General features: G+C 40.8%; 1 protein-coding gene and 1 long non-coding RNA gene across 31 annotated transcripts in view; both read left to right on the top strand.

Moving 5' to 3' along the window:
• The window catches only part of LOC135101301 (circumsporozoite protein-like), a 233,329-nt gene that overhangs the window by 73,672 nt on the left and 132,157 nt on the right, over positions 1 to 27,500 (top strand). The gene's annotated exons all lie outside the window — the stretch shown is intronic.
• Positions 4,934 to 25,613, top strand: LOC135101303 (uncharacterized). Its single transcript, XR_010269189.1, has 2 exons — positions 4,934 to 4,998; positions 25,153 to 25,613. It is a non-coding gene; the product is annotated as an uncharacterized LOC135101303 (long non-coding RNA).

Below are 27,500 nucleotides of genomic sequence, written 5' to 3'. Positions count from 1 at the left end.
AGTATTACCTAACAGCTACAACTTAGACTGTCAATGGTTCTCTTAAATAGAAATGTAATAATAGTAGTTATATATTTTGATCAAAATTGTTCATCCTGAATTTTCCATTTAATTTTTATCAGCAAATACAGTAGGCATCCTGTGGACCACCCTAAAGAGTCACTGTGGACCACCAGTTGAGAACCATTTCTCCAGTGTGATTGTTTCATGTGGAAAAGTCAAATAATTTAAAAGGACTCTTGAGAACTCTTCGGGACTGAATGTAATGCAGGTCTTGCGAGTGATGCTCGTCAGAGAGAAGCATGTGTTCTTTAAAATTTCTGTACTTTTTTTTCTTTTTCTGTGCGTTGAGTTAGGTATTCATTTACTTTTATGATCAAGTGTCATCTGACTACCACTTAATGCTTCCTTGAACTGCCTTACTACGGTTCTTTTCATGGAAAAAATTCCAAATAACGTGTTACATTTCATTGGTGGCATGATTTCCCTTTAAAATGAATGCAAAGCAATCAATGTGGCACGTTCCATATCCATTATTGTGTCACTTTATTATGCATACAAACACTCCTATTAACGTATCACATCCCGCCCCTGGTGTGATTCCCCTCACCATGAATACAAAGCAATCCAAACGCTACAGTTCAGCCCTGCTCATGAAACACACGCTCTGATACAACTAGGCTTTTCACTTACTTTCAGCCCTTGTTTTCTCTTTAATAGTGCGAGAGTTGACTGGCCTCTTCACTCTTTTATCCCTTTCCCAGTTAAACTCCGTAATTCTCCCTGATTTTTATCTAACTTCCCAAACTTGTTATGACTTGAACTGATCATATATGTTTACTCACCTCCGATTGACTTGAGTTGCTATAAGAGACGAGTATCAAGACATCTTCCTAACTAAATGAACCAACCTGATTTAACTCTCTTTTCCATCCACTCTTTACCATGCGGAAATTAAGTGGTATTGTAAACTGTAACCAAATTGTTACCCTTATGATCTATTCTAGACTCTAATAAGTGATCTGGAGACTATGATAATAACACGCTCCCTCCACTGCACACCAGCTGTCCGTAATGTATCATGTCCAGTGGCTGTTAATATAAACTGACGCTCTATTAACCTGTCATCACTAATCAGTAATCATTCACGCACAAGCTCATCCTCGTCACCACAACATCACCATCACCGTCACCATCACCACAGCTTACACTCCACTCCACCACGATTCTGTCCCATACATCACCCCCGCCACCACTAATTATTCCTAATTAATCTCCCGTCCCTCACCACCACCACCACCACTAACAACAACATCACACCTAACTCTCAACTTCTCCCATTTTCAGGAATTCCTTTCTTCTCTTCCCTCGCTCCACCATCCTTCATCCTCTCTCACTTACTTTCTATCCTTCCTTTTGCCGACATAATACTTGCAATAGACGCCCCTCCTCTTCATCCCCCTCCTCCTCCCGTCCCGTAGTATTAGCAGGGCCTGGTCTCCCCTTATAAGCAGGGAGCTGTTGGAGGAACTGGAGGGATGCTTAGTGGAACATGTCGAAATAGCGTTGCCTAGCCGCCGCCGAGTATAGGAGTGTATTGAGGGTGCATTATCTCGGTACAGTGGCGGTGAACGGGGAGATGGATCGGTGAGTATGTTCAGGCGCAGATAGAGAAATGTGTTGTTGGTCTGACGAATTGATTAATGAATAGGTATCTGGTTGAACAGGTAGAGTTATAGATAGATGGCTGGATAGGTAAATGGTTAAATAGATCGACTGGCTGATAAATAGATATATAGATGGACAGATGGATGGATAGATAGATTGATAGATAGATGAATAAATGAATAAGTATTTAATTAGATATAAATATAAATAGATGGGTAGATAAACAGTTCAGTAAGTAGAAAATAGATTAGGAAAATAGACAGACAGACAGAGAGACAGACAGACAGACAGACATACTGAATTAACGTGTCGTGTTCTGAGATATTGCAAGGAATTGGTTTATAAATGGTACTGTAAAACTCACAAACATTTTCATATTTTAATTAATAACTACTAATTATTTACATTTCTTACAACTCAGAATTTCTCACTCGCATTCATCTTTAAATCATTCAAAGTTATTATATGTTACCTTATATCTCTTCAACATATTCACTGATCAACGCAATCATCGTGCAAAACACAGACAATATCACATGCACAAACACAACAAATATTCAGTCGGCGCCATTAATGTTCAGTGAGAAAAACACACATGATATCAGCAACACATCAATCACTATAAACATTCCATTTCTATTTTCTTGTGACTTATTTTATCTTCACTTCTTTCTTTTCCTTATTTTGTTTTCTTTCGTCTTTTTTTTTTTTTTTTTGACAGTACAATATATATTGTGGTATGGGGGTCACCACAAACGCTAATTCTTCAAATTAGATTGATATAAGTAGTGGCGTTCCTCAGTGTTCAATCTTAGGACCGATCCTCTTCATAATATATATCAATGACATAGACGAAGGAAACAGAAGTAAACTGTCAAAATTGACAGATACTAAAATTGCTAACAAGACTGACACCAAACCAACGTCAAATTTTGCAAAATGATGTATACACTCTCATTGAATGGTGTGAAACGTGGCTTATAACTTTGATTTTGATAAATGCCACGTATTGAATATAGGAAATAGCAATCTGCTGGAAAATTTTTAAAAGTAATCCCCCCATCAATAGTTTGGATCCTGAGAAAGATCTGGGAGTTTTAGTGGCAGCAGATCTTAAACCAAGCAAACACTGTACCGATGTCATTGAAATTGCCAATAAATTAATAGTTTTCATTAAGAAGATCTTTCACCTTCAAATCTGAAAAAAAAATAAATAAAAAAATTTGGCTTTGTACAACTCACTTGTACGCATTCATCTTGAATACAATGTACAGTTTTTGTCATCCTACTACAGAAGGAATATTGAGAAATCAGAAAAAAAGACAATACGAAGTAGAGTAACGAAAATTACTTGAAAGCTTCGCAATTAACCCTACAAGGAACGTCTTAAAGAACGAGATCTATTCTCCCTATCCAAACGCAGGCTAAGAGGGGATCTGATATTGCTTTACTAAACTTTTAAGGGTTTCACAAATATGAGACCCGAATTCTTCCTAAGACTCAACATGTCTAACATTATAAGAAACAATAGCAAATAATAGGTAAGCGATTTCAAACAAATGAAGCCAAACATTTTACTTCAATCGTGTCATAAATATGTGAAATTGTGTTCCATCAAGCGTCGTTAACTCAGGTACTGTACACTCATTGAAAACCTGTCTTGACAAGTATGTAGACACTAATTCCCGGTTGTCATTGTTCATGTCTGAATAACGAACACGTTCACTCCGTACTGTCCGTGCTGGCATGTAGATTGTATGTGGTAGAAGTAGTCGTCCTCTCTGTCTTAGTTTCCTCTCACATTCCATGTTGTTTTTTATTTCTATACAACATGGTACCATTTCCTTTCTCAGGTGAGCCTTGCCTAGAGGGATAGGGGGTGGGGGATGGAAGGACCCTTCTTCTTGTTCTATCCTTTCTCTACCACTAATAGAGTAGAAATAGTCACCCCAAACAGACTTGTAAGAACCTCTTGGTCTGTTGCTGTTTGGACTTTTTTTTTTTTCTGGAAAACAAATAGATTCTGTACATAAGTAAGAGAGAAAAAAAAACAGTAGAAAATATAGATGTAAATGCCAATGACACCGTGCATTGCTTAAAAAAATAAAGAAAAAAACAAGGTCTCCATCGTTACAAATACTGAACTATCAAAACTTACAACTTACAAGATGCCACACGGAAATAAAAGGACACAAACCCGCTACACTACAATGATGGTGCTGGTGACGATGATGACGGTAATGATGATAATTATAATGGTAATAATAATAGTAATAATGATTATAATACATAATAATATATAATAATAATAATGATAATAATAATAATAATAATAATAATAATAATAATAATAATAATAATAATAATAACAACAACAACAACAGTACCACTTCACTACGTATCGCCTCTCGCGGGGAGCAGGGGTGGGAGGGGCACAGGTCTTTCTTCTTTTTCATGCAGTATTCTTTTTTTTTATACCTATGAAGCATAAACACACTTGCAGCCTCCGCTGGTCCCCCTACCCTCTCTCTCTTAATCCCTCCCGACGCCGCCCTTCCTCCCAGTTCCTCCCAGGCTTTTATCCTGCTGAGAGGTAGTAAAGCCTGTGTGAAGAAGTGAGTGCTTCACCAGCTTTTTCAATGACATAATTTGATTGATGTCTATGTTGAGAGTGGACGTGAATTACGAATAAAGCAATCCGTGGTTCTCTGGGCTAAGTCATTCTCGTGCTGCAGGATGGACAGGTGTAATGTTGTGTTGTTGTTATTGTTGTTGGTGATGGTGGTGGTGGTACAGCACAGGGGAGGGTTCCAGGAGGCGGCTCCAGACACAAGGAATGCCCGCCTCTGTAAAGTTCTCTGATCTCACCTACTGCTATTTGCACTCCACGACATACTCCCACAAGTCAACAATTATCTAATTATCACTGTGGGCATGAACGCTCACTTTAGAATCAGCAGCAGTTTTTCTTATTGAACTTTTGGTGCTGCATGAACACTGGAGGGGAAATCATGTGTTCAAATATATCTTGTTTACCGTTGGGGTTTCATGGCGTAGTGACAGTCTTGGGAACCCAGTGTGTGTGGGATGCCAGCGGTCATATCCCATAGAAAATGAAATAAATAAATAACGTAATGAAATTAATTCACATCATAATTCTTTAATACATACTGGCGTGAACATTAGATGGGGAAATAGACCAACTTTACAAAAAAGATGGGGAAGATGGGGAAATAGACCAACTTTAAAAAAAAGAAAAAGGGCCCTCGTGGCCCAGTGGGTAGAGTGATGCACTTGGAGTTTGGCGTGAGGGAAGTGAGGGGCGCGTAGGTTCGAACCCCCCTCTCGGAACTCACAAAAACCTTCAAAGAGCATCCCTCCATCACCATGTGTGCCTCAAACACACAGGTACGGTGATGGAGCTGCCCACGGGGAGGAGGGGGAGGTGAGTGCGCAGCACCTCCCTACCCCTCCCCAGGGGAGGAAGGCACCGCCTTACCGCCCCCGGGAGAGCAAGGGAGGTGAGTGCACAGCGCTTCCCTTCTCTCCCCTACCTAACCCTGGCAAGTCTACGGACTACCAGGCAAAAAATAATAAAAACAAAAAAAATAAAAAAAAAAAATAAAAAAAATAAAAAAATAAAAAATAAATAAAAATAAAGGTAAGTGCATAGCACTTCCCTTCTCTCCACCTAACAGGAAAAAATAAATAAAAAAAACATAAAGGTGAGTGCATAGCACTTCCCTTCTCTCCCAACCTACCAGGCAAATGATAGAAAAAAAAATAATAATAAAAATTAAGGTGAGTTCATAGCAGTTCCCTTCTCTCCCAACCTTCCACGCAAAAAAAAAAATAGATAAATAAGTAAATAAATAAAATAAAATAAAATAAAATAAATAAATAAAGCAAATAAGTAAATAAATGAATAAAATAAAAATAAAAACCTCCCTACCACCTCGGACCTCGGGAGAGCAAGAGAGGTGAGTGCACAGCACTTCCCTTCTCTCCCCAAGTCTACGGACTACCACACCAAAAAGAATAAAATATATACAGGTATAAAGAAAAAAAAAACAATAAAATAAATAGAAAATAAAATAAAATAAATAAATTAAATTAAATTAACAAAAAATAAATAAAGTAAAAACCAAAAAACTCCTAATTCCCCCCGTCAATAAAAGTGACTAAGTCTGGCAATCAACAATAAATAATAAAAATAAATCAATACCAACCTGACTGATCCTGACAACTCCAAAGACCACCACCCCACCTGTGAAGCACGGGAGGTGAGTGTGCAGCACCTCCCTACCCTTCCCAGTCTCCCAGTTTGACTTTGACCAACAATCTGACTCATTCTAGCAACTCCAACTGTACAGACCACCACCAGTACTCCAGTACTCCCCACCCTGGCAACTGATCCTGGCAAGGTGAGTGCGTAGCACTTCCCGTGACTCATCCTGGCAACTCACCATACTGACTGACCCTGGGAAGCACGGGAGGTGAGTGTGCAGCACCTCCCTACCCTTCCCAGTCTCCCGTCAATCTGACTCATCCTACCAACTCCAAAGAGCAACTCCAACTCTACAGACCACCACCACCACCACCCCTCTGATCTTGGCAAGGTGAGTGCGTAGCACTTCCCTTGTCTGACCCTGACTGACTGACCCTGGCTGCTCAAAAAACAAACAACCTGCCTGATTTACAGATATGTAATCACCAAACTGACTGGCCCTGGGGAGCATGTGAGGTGAGTGTGCAGCACCTCCCTACACTTCCCAGTCTCCCAGTTTGACCTTACTCATCCTGGCAACTTCTAAGAGCAACTCTCTGACACTGTGACTCTGATCCCTACATCCCTACATCTTACCCTGTCCAGGGTAGGTGAGTGCGTAGCACTTCCCTACCACCAGCCTGACTGACCCTGGCAACTCTAAAAACAACCATCCTGACTGACTTACAAATCTTACTCTAATCTGGCAACAGACCACCAAATTGACTGACCGTGGGGAGCATGGGAGGTGAGTGTGCAGCACCTCCCTACCCTTCCCAGTCTTCCACCAACCTGACTTGAATTATGACTGGGGAGCAGGGGAGGTGAGTGTGCAGCACCTCCTACTTTCTCCACTCTGTCTACCCTACCACCTACCAACTCAGACCATCAAACTGACTGTCTTAGAACAAGTGTGTGTACACCGAGGGAGAGTTACATAAAGTTAAAGGACAGCAAAGCAGAAGGCTCTCTCCTCACCCTCCACTCCCTCCGTCATAAGCCGTACAGGAAACAAATCTGAAGTAAATACCTTACTGGGTTAGAGAAGGAAAACCCGAAGGAAAATTTATAGGGAAGAATGAAAATAGATGAAATTTATAGGGAAGAATGAAAATAGATGAAATGAGATGCCCTCATTTCCTGAAGGCAAGGAGTTTTAATCTGTAACAAGACGGCGTTTCAAGTTTTCTACGGTATTGCAAAAAAAAAAAAAAAAAAAAAAAAACCCTTCCCAGAAATTAAACACATGTATGGCGCTCCCTTTGACTGCGGTTCAAGCTGGTGGCGGCGACGTGCTGGTGGTGGTGGTGGTGGTGGTGGTGGTGGTGGTGGCGGGGGCGATGGTTGTGGCTGGAAAGTTAACCAATTTAATTTCGTTTTCATTTCTACATATAATTAGTTTTCTCTCTCTCTCTCTCTCTCTCTCTCTCTCTCTCTCTCTCTCTCTCTCTCTCTCTCTCTCTCTCTCTCTCTCTCTCTCTCTCTCTCTCTCTCTCTCTCTCTCTCTCTCTCTCTCTCTCTCTCTCTCTCTCTTGTAGCGGGACACAAGTCACCGCTCCTAGCACTCTGTTCTCTGTTGTATTATCACCCTTCCGTTTTCACTCTCTCTACTGCACAGACTTTTGTCTTTCATCTCTTCTATCCTCACTTTATACATATCCCTTACTTGTAAACATTCTGTGCACGCTCTTTGACACATGTGTTACACATCTTCTCAATACATCATATTACTCCTTTCTTCACACAGACATACACACACACATAAACTCTCTTTTTCTATAATTTTGTGTATATCATTTATTATGTAATTTAATTTTGTATATATTGTTCATGTTTTTGCTGAATAAGAGAGAGAGAATACACAGGCTAAGTTTCCTTTGCCAGAGCTACACTGTTATGACACTGGAAATTGTTACCCTTCAAGGACTAAACACTGCTATGACCAAGAGTCATAGTTGGGAGCCTACACTTCTCGCTTGAGCAACTTCCGGGCGGCCAAGTAGCACCTCACCTTCGCTACACTCTCTCTCTCTCTCTCTCTCTCTCTCTCTCTCTCTCTCTCTCTCTCTCTCTCTCTCTCTCTCTCTCTCTCTCTCTCTCTCTCTCTATCTATCTATCTATCTATCTATCTATCTCTGTACCTGCCGTGGACAGTAAGCAATTAGTTGTTCTAGTGGCTGTGTTCCTGAAGTAGAAATACTGAAAAGCACACTCCATCTTTTAATTCCCCATCAGCGTGGCTTCCTGATGGGAGGTACGGTAGAGCACACTTTCATTTGTAAGCCAAGGGAAAGTAAGCGTCTTTCCTCCTCAGAGCCTCACTAGCGCCAGGATTAGCTGTGTGCCGGGGAGTGCTGGTGAGCCGTGAGTAATGTTCACTCTTAGATACACGTGCAATGTAATGTATCTCTCTATCATTATTTTTTGTTTATTATTTACTATTATTTATTATGTTTATTGTATTGATACTTGTTTTTGTCTTCCTTCCTTCCTGCCTGCATGCCTCCTGCTCTCCTTAGGGCCCTATTTTTCATATTATCCTTCTCTCTCTCTCTCTCTCTCTCTCTCTCTCTCTCTCTCTCTCTCTCTCTCTCTCTCTCTCTCTCTCTCTCTCTCTCTCTCTCTCTCTCTCTCTCTCTCGGGAGTTCCTTGATGAATTGCCATGTTCTCATGACTCTCTCCTACTATTTATTGTTCTTTCATCTTTTTATATCCTGCATGAGTCTGCTCCCGGGAATTAGGTATGGTAGTTGTACGGTGATAAATAATATTTCAGTGCAACCTTTGCAATATCTTCCTATATTTATGAAAGCTTTCGTTACTGTGAAGTGTGGGTCGAATATTATTATTGTTTTTTTTATGTAAATATTTTTCGTTATATTTGTCCAGCACATTTTTGTTATGCGCGAAGAAAGTAAGTGATCATTTAAATCCTCAACTTTAATTTAATTTGCATAAAGTTTAAATTAGAGAGTGAAATGAAGAAAGACTCCTTAACGTGTGGGAAGTGCCTGCCAACCTACTATGGAGGGTGTGCTGCGCAAATCATGATTGTATAGGAGCGTGATGTAACCTGTTCACACTGATACCACTTACAGACAAGCCTTCAAGTACCTTGGTGTTTCGTAGTTGTAGTTTAAATAATGTTTTGACTTGTTTAGGTAATCATCAGAGAGAGAGAGAGAGAGAGAGAGAGAGAGAGAGAGAGAGAGAGAGAGAGAGAGAGAGAGAGAGCGGACAGGTAGGCAGGAAGACAGACGGTCAAACAAACAGGCAGGGAGGCAAGCAAGCAAGCAAGCAAGCAAGTAGGCAGACAGACTAACGGGCGGGGAAAGAGGTGGATGGACATACAAAAAAGAAAGAAAGAAAGCAGGCAGACAGACAGGGTGACAGGGAAATAGTCAGCCTAACTTGAAGAGGATAGGCAGGCAAAGAAGCAGGCAGACAGGCAGGCAGGCAAAAATAGAAGGCAAGCAAGCAGACACAGAAACAGACAAATAGACAGAGGGACAGATGGATGTGCGGGCAGACACAGACATGGACAAAGTAGTTTTAAATAGCGGCAGAAACTGGTATATTTCATTCTAAAGAGTATATTTGCACAATTTTTTTGTAAAAGCACTTTAATAAATAGTTTACCGTGCCCTGCAGCGAGTACTTAACCAAAAATCCAAATGAATTAGTCAGTGGGATATTAATACAGCATAATGTTTGCATAATATAAACGTATGCCTCTTCCGTTACTCGTATATTCTTTCGTGATAACAATTACTGTAAGCGAAGAAAATGCATACATAGTGACCTAACTATATTTTTTCTCTAATTGCCTCGTACTTACGGTATGCCATTTTTCAGGCACAATACGTAGTTGTCATTGATTTCCTAAAACTACTAAATATACTCGTAAATATTGTTCCACTCGTAATGTTACACCAGACACACACACACACACACACACACACACACACACACACACACACACACACACACACACACACACACACACACACACACACACACACACACACACACACACACACACACATACACAACATTAATATAAATAGATGTGCTGCAACAAAGCAACAGAGATTGGGATGCTCTTTCTTACAGAACATTATAGTGAAGATGTGAGGCAGAGATAAACAAACAGACGCAAACAGACAGATTGATTTAAAACACTTAGTAACATGTACTTGTTCTAAGCAATTCTAAGTGACCACTACTTTCCCGTTCATTCCCATTCATTGAAGCATTTCAATGTTGCGACGCAAAGGTAGTGTAAGTGTTGAGGCAGCGGTGGTAGTGGCCCCTTCACCTCGCAGCGAGGCAGGAAGGGGAGGCGAGGGACACCAGCAGTGACTGGCCTGAAGGCGCCTTGCGTCCCGCCTCCTCTGTGCGACACTCTCCCTAGATTGCCTTCATCAGTCAATCGCAACATGACTTGTGCTCCTCCTCTTCAGTCTCACTTAACTACCACCTTCATATTCTAGACACACTTTACTTTCCCTCCTGGCTTCAGCTCAAGGTTTTCCAAGGTCAGTTGAATTGCTTGTTTTCTCGGACTGATGCTAACGGCGCTAATCCGCGCATGGCTTAGCAGTGGACTGTCGGCTTTTCTCTCATCCTGGTACACGCGGCGATGGTACCAAGGGAATCATTGTCTTGGCGGAGTGTTAGGGAGGGTGAGGCGAGGCATGGCAGGGTATCTCTTGACTGGAAACCTTAAGTAAGGTAATCTAAGCGAAGTCGAACTGGAAGGTTTGCAATAAAATTAGTGTTGCTGCTCAAGCTGAAGGAGGATTGTTAGGATGTTACTTCTTAGAAAATAGCCTTACTTACTGAAATATAGTAAAGATGGGTAAAAGAGAGAAGGTGAATTCTACTTGAGAGCGAGATATGGTTTGAGAGAGAGAGAGAGAGAGAGAGAGAGAGAGAGAGAGAGAGAGAGAGAGAGAGAGAGAGAGAGAGAGAGAGAAAGAGAGAGAGAGAGAGATTCCTTACAGTGAAATAGCATCATTATTCTTTATTGACACTCTTAACCTGCAGACGCTAGAAAGAAATCAGTCATAACCCAGAAGACATGATATAGAAAAGTAGTTTCAACTGTTTCCATATTTTCTCTTGAATATAAAGAACAGATAATAGATTGACAATAACGAAACGATTTACTCGTAAGAGGCTTTGCTTGGGATGAGAGGAGGTTAGGGAGTCCTGTTCTGGAGTGAAGCCGTAAACACTGGTGATGTAGAACTGAAATAAGAATTTGTCTCGTCGTTGTCTCGTCAACAGCATTCAGTAACGTTCCTTTATAAACTTAATGAAATCCCATTCTTGTTTTAATACTAAGTAGGATAAACAGAAGCATAAAGTAGAACCGTGCATCTAAATATTTCAAATAAAAGTGTAGTCTCATACATATTAGTCTAAGTGGACCCAAGTTGAAAGTAACTGATCTGTATGACTGTATAAAGAACTTTTCAGCCAATGAATGTACAGTATCTCCGAAAACTATCTTTAAAGTGTGGCGCGAACTGTGGCATAATGAACAATACGAAACCCGCTGCCTAATCACGTGTCGTGTCGGTAAGGTTGGTATGCATGGCTTGACGTGATGCTAAGATGGCTCTCTATTTGTTAGGTCATATGTAATATACGGCAACCATCCTTAGTGTGCAGGGCTACCAATTGTCACTGGCGTTATCACCAAACGTGTCAAATATCATCGTCCATTGTGTCAGAATGTAGAGCTCTTTAAAATAAAGATAATTTGGTAGCTACTGTACAATATCCACTTGGAGAGAGAAAGGGACAGATACCGTCAAAACATCCATCCCACCACACTCTCAGCTCCGGTTAATGCTCTGTCACCTCGAGCAGCAGCCACGCAGATTTACAGATTGCTGGAAAAAAAAAAGTAATTGTGGTAGCTATACCTTTGTTGTTCCTTCTATAGTGCAGAGCCGCGTGTAGTGACTGTAGTCTCCTGAGTGCCCTAAAGAGGATCCTAGCTATAAATAATTTGGTATATCTGACGGACACTGTCAAGCAGCTTTTCCCGGATACTGTGTGTGTGTGTGTGTGTGTGTGTGTGTGTGTGTGTGTGTGTGTGTGTGTGTGTGTGTGTGTGTGTGTGTGTGTGTGTGTATCTGTCTGTCGGTGAGTCATTCCACGTGCTGGTGGCACCTTCATTAACAACCAAAGGCTCATTGACATAAAATATTATTGCAGAGAAGCAGATCAACATATAAATGCTCGCACAGTCTGATGGGGCCGAGTCTTACGACCACAGAATACCTCGAACCTGCTATTGTTTATATTGATAGTTCTGGAGAGAGAGAGAGAGAGAGAGAGAGAGAGAGAGAGAGAGAGAGAGAGAGAGAGAGAGAGAGAGAGAGAGAGAGAGAGAGAGATGAAGCTGGTATGATAGATCAATTATATAAAAGGTATATATATAAAAGAAGAAAGAATGTAAATTTAGTCTATAATGTTCATTGCAACATCTTACAGGGAAAAAGTCCTTTGAGGATTAACCGAATCTTTTTAAAACTATAATTTTTGTATTTCAGTCTTCGTGTGCTTATTTTAGTGTATGCATAGAGAAAAGATGGATACGAAATCATATATTTTCTATAATGGTGTCATCTTTTTTTATAAATATTTACTTGGAGATTCAGTTGAAACCTAACAATTAGCTATCATTCTTGCGTTCATATTTTTTTCGTATATATCTTTTGTATGTACGAATATGTGAGTGAAGAAAGGAAAGATGTAATTACAAAAAAAAAAAAAAACTTTCCACAGTATCAAGAATATTCACTTGAGGAATTTTTAGGTAACAAATATCAGATCTTCTAATTTATCCGTTTATTTATCCTTTACTGTGTTTTACCGTTATGTAGATTAATAATATTTTGCATGTTATGATAAAGTTTTCGTGGAAACTATTACTGTAACAAATTTCATTTAGTGTGAATTTGATTTCCACGTAAAAAAAAAAAAAAAAATCATACATAAATAAATAAAATAAAAATAGAATAAAATAAAAATCTTTCCTTCTATGGAGAAAACATATTTACATATTCTTTGCTCAATGGTGAGTTTTCAGAACTAGTGGTTGTCACCAGGTGGCAGCACAGACACAAACTCTTCTCTCACATACAAGCAATATCAGATATACCTACAGTGTTATTCTATTTATATGAAGATGCAATGGGCTTATATAATATATTTTTCTACGTAATCCCTTCTAAGTGGTAACACAAGTAAAATGAAACTCTTTTCATGAACAAATGTATATAAGTTGATTTTCTTGTGAATCGGCATTTAGATTTATTTGGTCATCTTAAGATTTCCAAATGAATACACTCTTGATTGGAAACGTCTTAATGTAGACGACAGTAAACATAAAGGCAACATGTCTGTGACAGTCAAAAGTCCAAATTACATAGATCTCCTTCCTAGTTTATGGAAACGGAAATTTTAATAAAAAAAATTGGCAACTCGAGTGTCCTGGCGATAGTAATGCTGTATCTCTAACCAAAACAAACACCTGACTCGGCTGCGCTGGTTGAACTTAAGAAACACTTTGTTGGACAAGAAGTTGAATGTTGCTGCGGTGCCCATCTCCACTACGCCCTAAGCAATGGATTACGGCAGCTGGACACTACAGCAGCAGCAGGATCGCCTGAGAGATATTTGTTTTGGTTCTCGATTACTTTGCCTTGTTGCTCGCTTCGTGAGAGAGATGCTAAAATCTCTAGAAAAAAAAAAAAAAAAAACGAGCCATATATCACGATGTTACTGAGTAGGTTGTGTCATACTATATAGTACAGTGTGATTTTTTATTTTTTTCATTGTCCAAACCAATAGTTTTTATACTTGTAATATGATTTATTTTGAAAATGTTAGTTTAATCGATAATCACAAAAAAAAAAAAAATAATTTGACCACATTCTCTCAATATTATCCATACCGGATATTGAAAAGTCGATACGTCATTTCAATAGTATCATGATGACCAATGTTCTATGCATCTTTGCGCACCTGGGATTTACTACAACAATATTTTAGCTCTCTTTCCTACAGTTAGATGAGCAGCAACGACATCTAGTGATTTAGTTCCGAAAACTCCCTATTGGTATCGATATTATTTTTAAGTCTGATTTCCCGGGAAGCGTTACCACCTTGATATTTGTGACCTAATCCAAGATAACTTTTTAGCGTCATAATCTTTCTTGCAGCTTTATTCAAGTAAAATCAAAGAGAGAAAAGCTTGTATTGTTCTGTGAAGTGTTGTTATTTGTCTGTGTGTGTGTTGATTGTCACCTTGAAAAGTCAAGGTGACGTGGGCCTTGATGACTAGAGCCGGCCCACACTATTTGTCTCCCTTTTTTTAGAGGCTCGTCGTTGTAGATTTCTGAAAATATTTGTTTCATCACTTTTTTTATTTTCCTTGTCACCGAATGAAAGAAAATTTATGATTTTCTTTATCATTTAGTAACGTATTGAATATCTTTGGAGGGATTATTCCCCTAGCAGAGCGAGATGGTTCTATTTTTGTTACCGCACATCTGTACACCCCACCGCTCCCGCCTGGCCCTGGAGGGTATAACGATGATTTGGCCAGGAGCACCTTTTGGTGTCCATCGCATATAAAAGTTTCGATTTCAGTTTCGGAAACACTTCTTGGTTGTTAACTTTTGAAGGCGTATCTTTCTTATTTTATGTAATTTCTTCTTCAGACTCACCTTTTTTGCTGTATTTTGCATATTTCGATTTATCGACATGTGGGCGAAGGTTTCTGCCTCGCAACTCTTGCAACTATCGCCTCATCACTACAGATCGAGCTGGAGTGAGGTATGGCAAATAATTCGCGCAAAATGCGCGAATTATTTGCCATGACTCACTTCATATACGGGATAGCCAGTCTTGGTTGACACCATCAGACTCAGACACTTTTTTTTCTTTTTGTCTTGAGGGTTTAACACAGTCCTCTGATTTTGCGTTTGTCTTGTCGGATGCAGCAGCGGCGGAACCTTTTTCCTTCCTCGCGGCCAGACGACGAGGACTGGCTTTTTGCTGCTCCTCCTGACACACTCACAATTTACCGGTGAGTGACGGGGACGGAGCTGTTTTTGTAGCGCAGTGTACGTCCATCCATTTTTAGGTTTACATTTAAGTGACGCCTGTCATGCTTGCCTATGTTATTCCATGTGCATGTAAGGTAAGGCTGCTTGACAAAGTGTCTGACTCACTGCAGACACTTGCTTTATGCTGTACTGTAATAAACAAGTAATTTCTCAATGTAAAGGAAACAGTGAGTCACAAAAGTGCCTCTCAATACGATGTGGTAATGAAAAGTAGAATATTAAATAAATAGATAATAAATAAGTAAATAAATAAATAAATAAATAAATTGATGAATTAATGCATACCCTAGAGAACATTTCATATTTACTGAGCTTACCATAGCAAATACACTGATATGCTACAAAAAATGCACACAAGTATATGAAGATGGAAAAAAAAAAAAATGGGGGAAGTCTGTCTTGTGTTGTTATTTCTATGGTTACTGCTCTTCTGAATTTGCCATCAGCATGCGTCCCTCCTTCCCCACGCTGCCGCTACACAAGACTTTCACTTTATTCCGTTCCCTTTCAGTAGTCCAGGGGTTAAACAATATCTTCATTCTTTCATCCCCTTCATTGGTTAACTCTGGAATTCTCTGCTTGTTTCTTTTTTTTCCCCTTCTTGTGACTAGTTGTTTTAAGAGTATTGAGGCACTTCCTGAAACATATTTAGATTTTTTATTATTGACTTTTTTTTTTTTTTTTGTCTATATGTATGGAAGCGGCAACTGAAAAGATATTTTTTTGTCCCTCTGTTTGCCATTCGCCAAGAAGATATGAGAGTTCGAGTATAAGTAGTGGCTCAATGCAAATGTTAGAATACCATTTTATACTGACTGTAAATTAATCATGCATTGCATTGTTTACTGCAGTGTTTCAAGTTGAGCCGTCTAGTATCTTTTGCATCTAATTGATTTTTGTGTTCGGCTATTTGAATTTTTATTTCCAAATGAAGTTCCATGTTTTTGCGAAGCATAAAGGGTTGGAGAAAAATAAAGCTTTCTTGAGTTGTAATAGGTGAATGTTAATAGCAGTAGTAGTAGTAGTAGTATTGTTTTTGTTTTAGTAAAGAGCAGAATTATCGGCTGGAGTGAAACCAATTCAGTTTTTCTATTATTTATATTTTCTTACTATTATTCCACACCTTGTCAATCCACGCAAGGAAAAAAAAAAGAAAAAAGAAAACGTATATTAAAAAAGTGAGAGGCAAGACCAGCAATTGAAACACGCCCTGCCTTCTCCATAGACTTCACGTGTTTACTGCCGCGCTTCCTGCCTGATAATTATATAGTCTTACGCTGGAGGCGCTTAATGTGGTGCATTTGTATGAAAGAATTTACTTTTTGCCATGAATGTCTCTCTCTCTCTCTCTCTCTCTCTCTCTCTCTCTCTCTCTCTCTCTCTCTCTCTCTCTCTCTCTCTCTCTCTCTCTCTCTCTCTCTCTCTCTCTCTCTCTCTCTCTCTCTCTCTCTCTCTCTCTCTCTCTCTCTCAGTGACGTGCAGCGGTGTGGGTGTCGAGAGCAGAGCAAACGGCCAAATGTACGGCGACGGGCTAGTGTTTGCATTCGCCGCGTGGGGCGTGCAGTTTGTATGTAAAAGAGGAAGGCAAGTGGTCGGGCGGGGACAAGGAGGAGGAGCAGGAGGAGCAGGAGGCGGCGTAGCGTAGCGTGGTCTGTATGGCGTGCAGGATTATGTGACGCTCAGAGGCAGCTTCCCTACACTGTAAGCTTCTATTAGAGTGAGCCACGTGACGGGGTGCGCTCTCAGGGTGATTGCTTGTATTCTATGTAGCCTGGCGGGGCTGTGGCACTCCCTGCAGGTTATTGGCTCAGGAGGGTGAGGTAATGTCGGATGTTAGTGTGGTACTCTGCTGTGGGTGATGAGTTGTGTTTGTAATGATACAGCGCCTAAAGTTTGTTAAAGTGATGCAGCTTGTAGAGCATAAATACAGTGACATCATCACCACTATAGTCTCTCCCTTTACGCTGTGACGGAATGATGTAGTTGTGGTGATGTAGTCTGGGATAATGATGTACACTTGAAAAAAAAAATGCCAGTAATATCTTCAGCATTTCCACTTTATGTTCACTTAAGTTGACAAGTGTGTTCCACGTGTGTCCCTAGGCGAAAAAAAAAAAAAAACGTACCATTTTATACTGCTTTTTCCATATCTTGATTAATACAAAACTTTTTTTTGAACGATGTACTCTGTAAAACACTATTCTCTTTTTTGTATGCCTTCTTTTTCTTGTTATATGTTTCTAGCTACAAGTAAGTTTGTCCAGAAAAGAAAAGAAAAAATATCATACTGTTATTACATTCCTTTTTCATATCCTCAAACAGAGAACAATTTTTAACAATAAATAAGGGTAAACTTTAGCCTCACCTCCTCCGTCTCCTTTTAATTTGTCTGTAGAAAGGAAAAAATCTAAGTTCTTTTCCATATTTTCATTCATATAGACCATATTTTTTTTGTCTTTAATAATGTATAGGATTAAAACATAGCCTCACTTCCTCTATCTTCTTTTTGCCGTGACATGTTTTGACCCTACACGCTGGTATGGTCCGCCTGCCCCTCTTGCCCGGCCCCTGCCCCCTGACAGACCCGCGTGTGGCCGTGGAGTGTGGCTCCCCTAATGGTCATCCAGTATTGCTCTTAAAAATGATCCCGTGATGCGTCTACAGAATGGTTGCTAAAGGTAGGCGCACACTTGTTCGCATCGTACGGACGGCACACATCGTCCGCATCGGATTTTAGTATTCTTTACATTATTTCAAATGGGTCTGCGCGCATTTGACCGCGTCGTACGCATCGGACATCGGCAATGCCGACGAGGATCCCCGAAAGAGCATTCAATCCGATGCGTACGAACGATGCGGATGGAGTATGTCCTTCCAGAGAGAGCTCAGCTTCACAACTGCGGGTGGTGAATGGTCCAATGCCGACAATGTGCGCAGAAAATCCGATCCATCCGATGCGTGCCGTCCGTACGATGCGGACCAATGTGCGCTGACCCCAAAAACAATCCGATGAGTACGATGCGTGCCGTCCGTACGATGCGAACAAGTGTGCGCCTACCTTTAAAGTGTGTTCCTGGGATGGAGGGGGTGGGGGAAGGGGACTGATGTGGCTCTCTGTCCTAGAACGCTCTCTCTCTCTCTCTCTCTCTCTCTCTCTCTCTCTCTCTCTCTCTCTCTCTCTCTCTCTCTCTCTCTCTCTCTCTCTCTCTCTCTCTCTCTCTCTCTCTCTCTCTCTCTCTCTCTCTCTCTCTCTCTCTTCTCCCTCTCTCTCTCTCTCTCTCTCTCTCTCTCTCTCTCTCTCTCTCTCTCTCTCTCTCTCTCTCTCTCTCTCTCTCTCTCTCTCTCTCTCTCTCTCTCTCTCCCTCCCTCCCTCTCTCTCTCTTCTCCCTCTCTCTCTCTCTCTCTCTCTCTCTCTCTCTCTCTCTCTCTCTCTCTCTCTCTCTCTCTCTCTCTCTCTCTCTCTCTCTCTCTCTCTCTCTCTCTCTGTCTTAGCTCGAATTATGATGTCACTGAGTGGTTTAAGAACATATTCACGTGTTATTCATGAGCCATCACTTACTGCAGCAGCAGCAGCAGGAGGAGGAGGAGGAGGAGGAGGAGGAGGAGGAGGAGGAGGAGGAGGAAAGAATACAAATGAATACAAAGGAATGCACTGGAAGACCAAATCTTGAGGTATTGACGAGGCTGTTTGGGTAATTATTCTACATTAACTATTATTGGGAGATACAGGATAGTACAGAAGGTTCCTCCCCACCAATCCCTCCAGCAGAAGCTGACAAGATACAGGAATTGATACCACGTGGTATAGAAAAACCACATAGAACTTGAGAGAATAGTGAGGGAAAGAGTTGTGGTCTGTCTACTTTTGTTTGTGAGGGAGAGTGTAAATGCATGATAGTTGTGTGATGTGGTGTGTGCGTAGCGCAGGTGAAGGCACAGTTTGGTTGTTGAGGGGTGGTGCAGCATCCTTGCGTTGCGCTTTCCAGGGAGGCGGCAGTCAATCAGGCCACAGCTTCGGTCACTGGGTTTGTGTACCTTCCCTTTAGGGGCTGCATACACAGGTTATCCCCTGCAACTTTGACCTCTAGTACTTAAAATCACAAAGTTGATCAATAACAGGAAAATGCGGACGAAGAAAATGAGGATTACATGTGATTACAATGGATAACCAACAGAAACACTCCCACAGGTCTTTACATATCGCTTTGGAATTAATTTAGATTAACTACCATTTAGTAAAGTAAGCTAGAGCAGTGTATGACTTCTGCCAAACCGACACGCCCTTGTGCTTGTGCTGGCGTGGGCAAACCATCGTGCAGTGTGGGAAAAACTGGCTGCATTTTGATTGGAAAGGATGAAGTGAGATTGTAACCTTTTTTCTTATGCAAAAAAAAAAAAAAAGAGGAGGAGGAGGAGGAAGAAGAGGAGGAGGAGGAGGAGGAGGAGGAGGAGGAGGAGGAGGAGGAGGAGGAGGAGGAGGAGGAGATGGTGGTGGTGGTGGTGGACGTGGTGGTGGTGGTGGTGGTGGTAGAGTTCATAATTTTTCTGTTCCTTCTCCTTAGGGTGAATTGTAGAGTTTTTTCACTCTTCTCAAAATTGCACAAGTTTTTCTTTCTTATTGCACAAAATAAAATAAAAAATCAATATTTCCGAAAAGACGGTATTCAAATTTAAGAGAAACAAAGCTTTTTTTCACTTGTCTTATTCATTGTGACGTAACATTCTGAGGTAATTTGTGCGCCCACAGGCAGAGACAAAAGGGTGTTTGAAGTGGACGCTTTTGCTAATGCCGTTATTACTCTCTAGTGCAGTGGTTTTCATCTCTTTTCAGGGCACGGGCCACTAACAAAAACAAAAAGAAAATGTGGACCCTTTCAATTTTGTTTTAATACAACTAATCAACACTGCAGTTCGGTGGCCAGTGGCCACAGGCACGGTGGTCCACAGCACTTGACGACTCGTGTAGCCGCGTGGAAGCTGACAGAAATGAACAGGATGGCTCGTCACCTTGACGCGTATAGTACAAGTATGTTCTCAGGCCCTAGTCCCGGATGGCGGCGTGAATCTTGAACATTCGTTGTAGATTAAACTTAGAAGTGACTCGAAGTATTACCTAACAACTACAACTTAGACTGTCAATGGTTCTCTTAGATAGAAATGTAATAAAAGTAGTTATTCATTTTGATCAAATTGTTCATACTGAATTTTCCATTTAATTTTTATCAGCAAATACAGTAGGCATCCTGTGGACCACCCTAAAGAGTCACTGTGGACCACCAGTTGAGAACCATTTCTCCAGTGTGATTGTTTCATGTGGAAGGGTCAAATAATTTAAAAGGACTCTTGAGAACTCTTCGGGACTGAATGTAATGCAGGTCTTGCGAGTGATGCTCGTCAGAGAGAAGCATGTGTTCTTTAAAATTTCAGTACTTTTTTCTTTTTCTGTGCGTTGAGTTAGGTATTAATTTACTTTTATGATCAAGTGTCATCTGACTACCAATTAATGCTTCCTTGAACTGCCTTACTACGGTTCTTTTCATGGATAAAAATTCCAAATAACGTGTTACATTTCATTGGTGGCATGATTTCCCTTTAAAATGAATGCAAAGCAATCAATGTGGCACGTTCCATATCCATTATTGTGTCACTTTATTACGCATACAAACACTCCTATTAACGTATCACATCCCGCCCCTGGTGTGATTCCCATCACCATGAATACAAAGCAATCCAAAGGCTACAGTTCAGCCCTGCTCATGAAACACACGCTCTGATACAACTAGGCTTTTCACTTACTTTCAGCCCTTGTTTTCTCTTTAATAGTGCGAGAGTTGACTGGCCTCTTCACTCTTTGATCCCTTTCACAGTTAAACTCCGTAATTCACCCTGATTTTTATCTAACTTCCCAAACTTGTTATGACTTGAACTGATCATATATGTTTACTCACCTCCGTATGACTTGAGTTGCTATAAGAGACGAGTATCAAGACACCTTCCTAACTAAATGAACCAACCTGATTTAACTCTCTTTTCCATCCACTCTTTACCATGCGGAAATTAAGTGGTATTGTAAACTGTAACCAAATTGTTACCCTTATGATCTATTCTAGACTCTAATAAGTGATCTGGAGACTATGATAATAACACGCTCCCTCCACTGCACACCAGCTGTCCGTAATGTATCATGTCCAGTGGCTGTTAATATAAACTGACGCTCTATTAACCTGTCATCACTAATCAGTAATCATTCACGCACAAGCTCATCCTCGTCACCACAACATCACCATCACCGTCACCATCACCACAGCTTATACAACACTCCACCATGATTCTGTCCCATACCTCACCCCCACCACCACTAATCATTCCTAATTAATCTCCTGTCCTTCACCACCACCACCACCACCACCACAACCACACCCACTAACAACAACATCACACCTCACTGTCAACTTCTCCCATTTTCAGGAATTCCTCATTCTCAACTTCTCCCATTTTCAGGAATTCCTTTCTTCTCTTCCCTCGCTCCACCATCCTTCATCCTCTCTCACTTACGTTCCATCCTTCCTTTTGCCGACATAATGCTTGCAACAGACGCCCCTCCTCTTCCTCCCCCTCCTCCTCCCGTCCCGTAGTATTAGCAGGGCCTTGTCTCCCCTCATAAGCAGGGAGCTGTGGGAGGAACTGGAGGGATGCTTAGTGGAACATGTCGAAATAGCGTTGCCTAGCCGCCGCCGAGTATAGGAGTGTATTGAGGGTGCATTATCTCGGTACAGTGGCGGTGAACGGGGAGATGGATCGGTGAGTATGTTCAGGCGCAGATAGAGAAATGTGTTGTTGGTCTGACGAATTGATTAATGAATAGGTATCTGGTTGAACAGGTAGAGTTATAGATAGATGGCTGGATGGGTAAATGGTTAAATAGATCGACTGGCTGATAAATAGATATATAGATGGACAGATGGATGGATAGATAGATTGATAGATAGATGAATAAATGAATAAGTATTTAATTAGATATAAAAATAAATAGATGGGTAGATAAACAGTTCAGTAAGTAGAAAATAGATTAGGTAAATAGACAGACAGACAGAGAGACAGACAGACAGACAGACAGACATACTGAATTAACGTGTCGTGTTCTGAGATATTGCAAGGAATTGGTTTATAAATGGTACAGTAAAACTCACAAACATTTTCATATTTTAATTAATAACTACTAATTATTTACATTTCTTACAACTCAGAATTTCTCACTCGCATTCATCTTTAAATCATTCAAAGTTATTATATGTTACCTTATATCTCTTCAACATATTCACTGATCAACGCAATCATCGTGCAAAACACAGACAATATCACATGCACAAACACAACAAATATTCAGTCGGCGCCATTAATGTTCAGTGAGAAAAACACACATGATATCAGCAACACATCAATCACTATAAACATTCCATTTCTTCTCTCTTCTGACTTATTTTATCTTCACTTCTTTCTTTTTCCTTATTTTGTTTTCTTTCGTCTTTTCTCTTTTTTTTGACAGTACAATATATATTGTGGTATGGGGGTCACCACAAACGCTAATTCTTTAAATTAGATTGATATAAGTAGTGGCGTTCCTCAGTGTTCAATCTTAGGACCGATCCTCTTCATAATATATATCAATGACATAGAGGAAGGAATCAGAAGTAAACTGTCAAAATTGACAGATACTAAAATTGCTAACAAGACTGACACCAAACCAACGTCAAATTTTGCAAAATGATGTATACACTCTCATTGAATGGTGTGAAACGTGGCTTATAACTTTGATTTTGATAAATGCCACGTATTGAATATAGGAAATAGCAATCTGCTGGAAAATTTTTAAAAGTAATCCCCCCATCAATAGTTTGGATCCTGAGAAAGATCTGGGAGTTTTATTGACAGCAGATCTTGAACCAAGCAAACACTGTACCGAAGTCATTGAAATTGCTAATAAATTAATAGTTTTCATTAAGAAGATCTTTCACCTTCAAATCTGAAAAAAAAAAATAAATAAAAAAATCTGGCTTTGTACAACTCACTTGTACGTATTCATCTTGAATACAATGTACAGTTTTTGTCATCCTACTACAGAAGGAATATTGAGAAATCAGAAAAAAAGACAATACGAAGTAGAATAACGAAAATTACTTGAAAGCTTCGCAATTAACCCTACAAGGAACGTCTTAAAGAACGAGATCTATTCTCCCTATCCAAACGCAGGCTAAGAGGGGATCTGATATTGCTTTACTAAACTTTTAAGGGTTTCACAAATATGAGACCCGAATTCTTCCTAAGACTCAACATGTCTAACATTATAAGAAACAATAGCAAATAATAGTTAAGCGATTTCAAACAAATGAAGCCAAACATTTTACTTCAATCGTGTCATAAATATGTGGAATTGTGTTCCATCAAGCGTCGTTAACTCAGGTACTGTACACTCATTGAAAACCTGTCTTGACAAATATGTAGACACTAATTCCCGGTTGTCATTATTCATCTCTGAATAACGAACACGTTCACTCCGTACTGTCCGTGCTGGCATGTAGATTGTATGTGGTAAAAGTAGTCCTCCTCTCTTTCTTAGTTTCCTCTCACATTCCATGTTGTTTTTTATTTCTATACAACATGGTACCATTTCCTTTCTCAGGTGAGCCTTGCCTGGAGGGATAGGGGGTGGGAGAGATGGAAGGACCCTTCTTCTGTGCTATCCTTTCTCTACCACTAATAGAGTAGAATAGTTACCCAAACAAACTTATAAGAACCCCTTGGTCTGTTACTGTTTGGACATTTTTTTTCTGCAAAACAAATAGATTCAGTACATAAGTAAGAGAGAAAAAAAAACAGTAGAAAATATAGATGTAAATGCCAATGACACCGTGCAGTGCATAAAGAATAAAAAAACAAGGTCTCCATCGTTACAAATACTGAACTATCAAAACTTGCAACTTACAAGATACGACACGGAAATAAAAGGACACAAACCCGCTACACTACAATGATGGTGCTGATGACGATGATGACGGTAATAATAATAATTATAATGGTAATAATAATAGTAATAATGATTATAATAATAAATAATGTATCATAATAATAATAATAATAATAATAATAATAATAATAATAATAATAATAATAACAACAACAACAACAGTACCAATTCACTACGTATCGTCTCACGCGGGGAGCAGGGGTGGGAGGGGCACAGGTCTTTCTTCTTTTTCATGCAGTATTCTTTTTTATACCTATGGAGCATAAACACACTTGCAGCCTCCGCTGGTCCCCCTACCCTCTCTCTCTTAATCCCTCCCGACGCCGCCCTTCCTCCCAGTCGGAAGCTTTCATCCTGCTGATAGGTAGTAAAGCCTGTGTGAAGAAGTGAGTGCTTCACCAGCTTTTTCAATGACATAATTTGATTGATGTCTATGTTGAGAGTGGACGTGAATTACGAATAAAGCAATCCGTGGTTCTCTGGGCTTAGTCATTCTCGTGCTGCAGGATGGACAGGTGTAATGTTGTGTTGTTGTTATTGTTGTTGGTGATGGTGGTGGTGGTGCAGCACAGGGGAGGGTTCCAGGAGGCGACTCCAAACACAAGGAATCCCCGCCTCTGTAAAGTTCTCTGATCTCAACTACTGCTATTTGCACTCCACGACATACTCCCACAAGTCAACAATGATCTAATTATCACTGTGGGCATGAACGCTCACTTTAGAATCAGCAGCAGTTTTTCTTATTGAACTTTTGGTGCTGCATGAACACTGGAGGGGAAATCATGTGTTCAAATATTTCTTGTTTACCGTTGGGGTTTCATGGCGTAGTGACAGTCTTGGGAACCCAGTGTGTGTGGGATGCCAGCGGTCATATTCCATAGAAAATACAATAAATAAATAACGTAATGAAATTAATTCACATCATAATTCTTTAATACATACTGGGAAATAGACCAACTTTACAAAAAAGATGGGGAAGATGGGGAAATAGACCAACTATAAATAAAAGTTTTGGCGTGAGGGAAGTGAGGGGCGCGTAGGTTCGAACCCCCTCTCGGAACTCACAAAAACCTTCAAAGAGCATCCCTCCATCACCATGTGTGCCTCAAACACACAGGTACGGTGATGGAGCTGCCCACGGGGAGGAGGGGAGGTGAGTGCGCAGCACCTCCCTACCCCTCCCCAGGGGAGGAAGGCACCGCCTTACCGCCCCCGGGAGAGCAAGGGAGGTGAGTGCACAGCGCTTCCCTTCTCTCCCCTACCTAACCCTGGCAAGTCTACGGACTACCAGGCAAAAAATAATAAAAACAAAAAAAAAAATAAAATAAAATAAAAAAATAAAAAAATAAAAATAAAGGTAAGTGCATAGCACTTCCCTTCTCTCCACCTAACAGGAAAAAATAAATAAAAAAAAACATAAAGGTGAGTGCATAGCACTTCCCTTCTCTCCCAACCTACCAGGCAAAAGATAGGAAAAAAAAAAAAATAATAATAATAAAAATTAAGGTGAGTTCATAGCAGTTCCCTTCTCTCCCAACCTTCCACGCAAAAAAAAAAATTAGATAAATAAATAAATAAATGAAATAAAATAAAATAAATAAATAAAGCAAATAAGTAAATAAATGAATAAAATAAAAATAAAAACCACCCTACCACCTCGGACCTCGGGAGAGCAAGAGAGGTGAGTGCACAGCACTTCCCTTCTTTCCCCAAGTCTACGGACTACCACACCAAAAAGATTAAAATATATATAGGTATAAAGAAAAAAAAAATAGAAAATAAAATAAAATAAATAAATAAAATTAAATTAACAAAAAATAAATAAAGTAAAAACCAAAAAACTCCTACTCCCCCCGTCAATAAAAGTGACTGAGTCTGGCAATCAACAATAAATAATAAAAATAAATCAATACCAACCTGACTGATCCTGACAACTCCAAAGACCACCACCCCACCTGTGAAGCACGGGAGGTGAGTGTGCAGCACCTCCCTACCCTTCCCAGTCTCCCAGTTTGACTTTGACCAACAATCTGACTCATTCTGGCAACTCCAACTGTACAGACCACCACCAGTACTCCAGTACTCCCCACCCTGGCAACTGATCCTGGCAAGGTGAGTGCGTAGCACTTCCCGTGACTCATCCTGGCAACTCTAAAGACCCACCATACTGACTGACCCTGGGAAGCACGGGAGGTGAGTGTGCAGCACCTCCCTACCCTTCCCAGTCTCCCATCAATCTGACTCATCCTACCAACTCCAAAGAGCAACTCCAACTGTACAGACCACCACCACCACCATCCTCTGATCTTGGCAAGGTGAGTGCGTAGCACTTCCCTTGTCTGACCCTGACTGACTGACCCTGGCTGTTCAAAATAACAAACAACCTGCCTGATTTACAGATATGTAATCACCAAACTGACTGGCCCTGGGGAGCATGTGAGGTGAGTGTGCAGCACCTCCCTACACTTCCCAGTCTCCCAGTTTGACCTTACTCATCCTGGCAACTTCTAAGAGCAACTCTCTGACACTGTGACTCTGATCCCTACATCCCTACATCTTACCCTGTCCAGGGTAGGTGAGTGCGTAGCACTCACCTACTGACTGACCCTGGCAACTCTAAAAACAACCATCCTGACTGACTTACAAATCTTACTCAAATCTGGCAACAGACCACCAAATTGACTGACCGTGGGGAGCATGGGAGGTGAGTGTGCAGCACCTCCCTACCCTTCCCAGTCTCCCAGTTTGACTTCCACCACCAATGTGACTTCCCTGGGCTTGACTGACTGACCCTGGCAACTCCAAAAATAACCAACCTGACAGATGTTACAAATGTAACCTGGGGAGCAGGGGAGGTGAGTGTGCAGCACCTCCCTACCCTTCCCAGTCTTCCACCAACCTGACTTGAATTATGACTGGGGAGCAGGGGAGGTGAGTGTGCAGCACCTCCCTACCCTTCCCAGTCTTCCACCAACCTGACTTGAATTATGACTGGGGAGCAGGGGAGGTGCAGCACCTCTTACTTTCTCCACTCTGTCTACCCTACCACCTACCAACTCAGACCATCAAACTGACTGTCTTAGAACAAGAACAGGAAACAACGCCATCAGAGGAAGTAGCAGCAGCAGCAGCAGCAGCAGCAGCAGCAGCAGCAGCCATCAGAGGAAGAAATCAAGAAAAAGAAGCAGAGAAAAAGAACTGCCACCACTGCTCTCAGAGGAAGAAGCAGCAGCGTCACCGCCATCAGAGGAAGAAACATATATATGTAAACTACGACTGGTCAAATCTCCGTTGGCGCCAGGCAAAGTTCGACCTGTGATGGGCTGTGTTTAGAGAGGGAAAAAAAAAAAAAAGTGCCAGGCAAGGCTGCTGCTTCAGACATCCACAC

This window comes from Scylla paramamosain, chromosome 6 (genome assembly GCF_035594125.1).
Source record: "Scylla paramamosain isolate STU-SP2022 chromosome 6, ASM3559412v1, whole genome shotgun sequence".
NCBI lineage: Eukaryota > Metazoa > Arthropoda > Malacostraca > Decapoda > Portunidae > Scylla > Scylla paramamosain.
The sequence above is the reverse complement of the archived record's forward strand: the minus strand, read 5'-3'. Positions and strand labels throughout refer to the sequence as shown.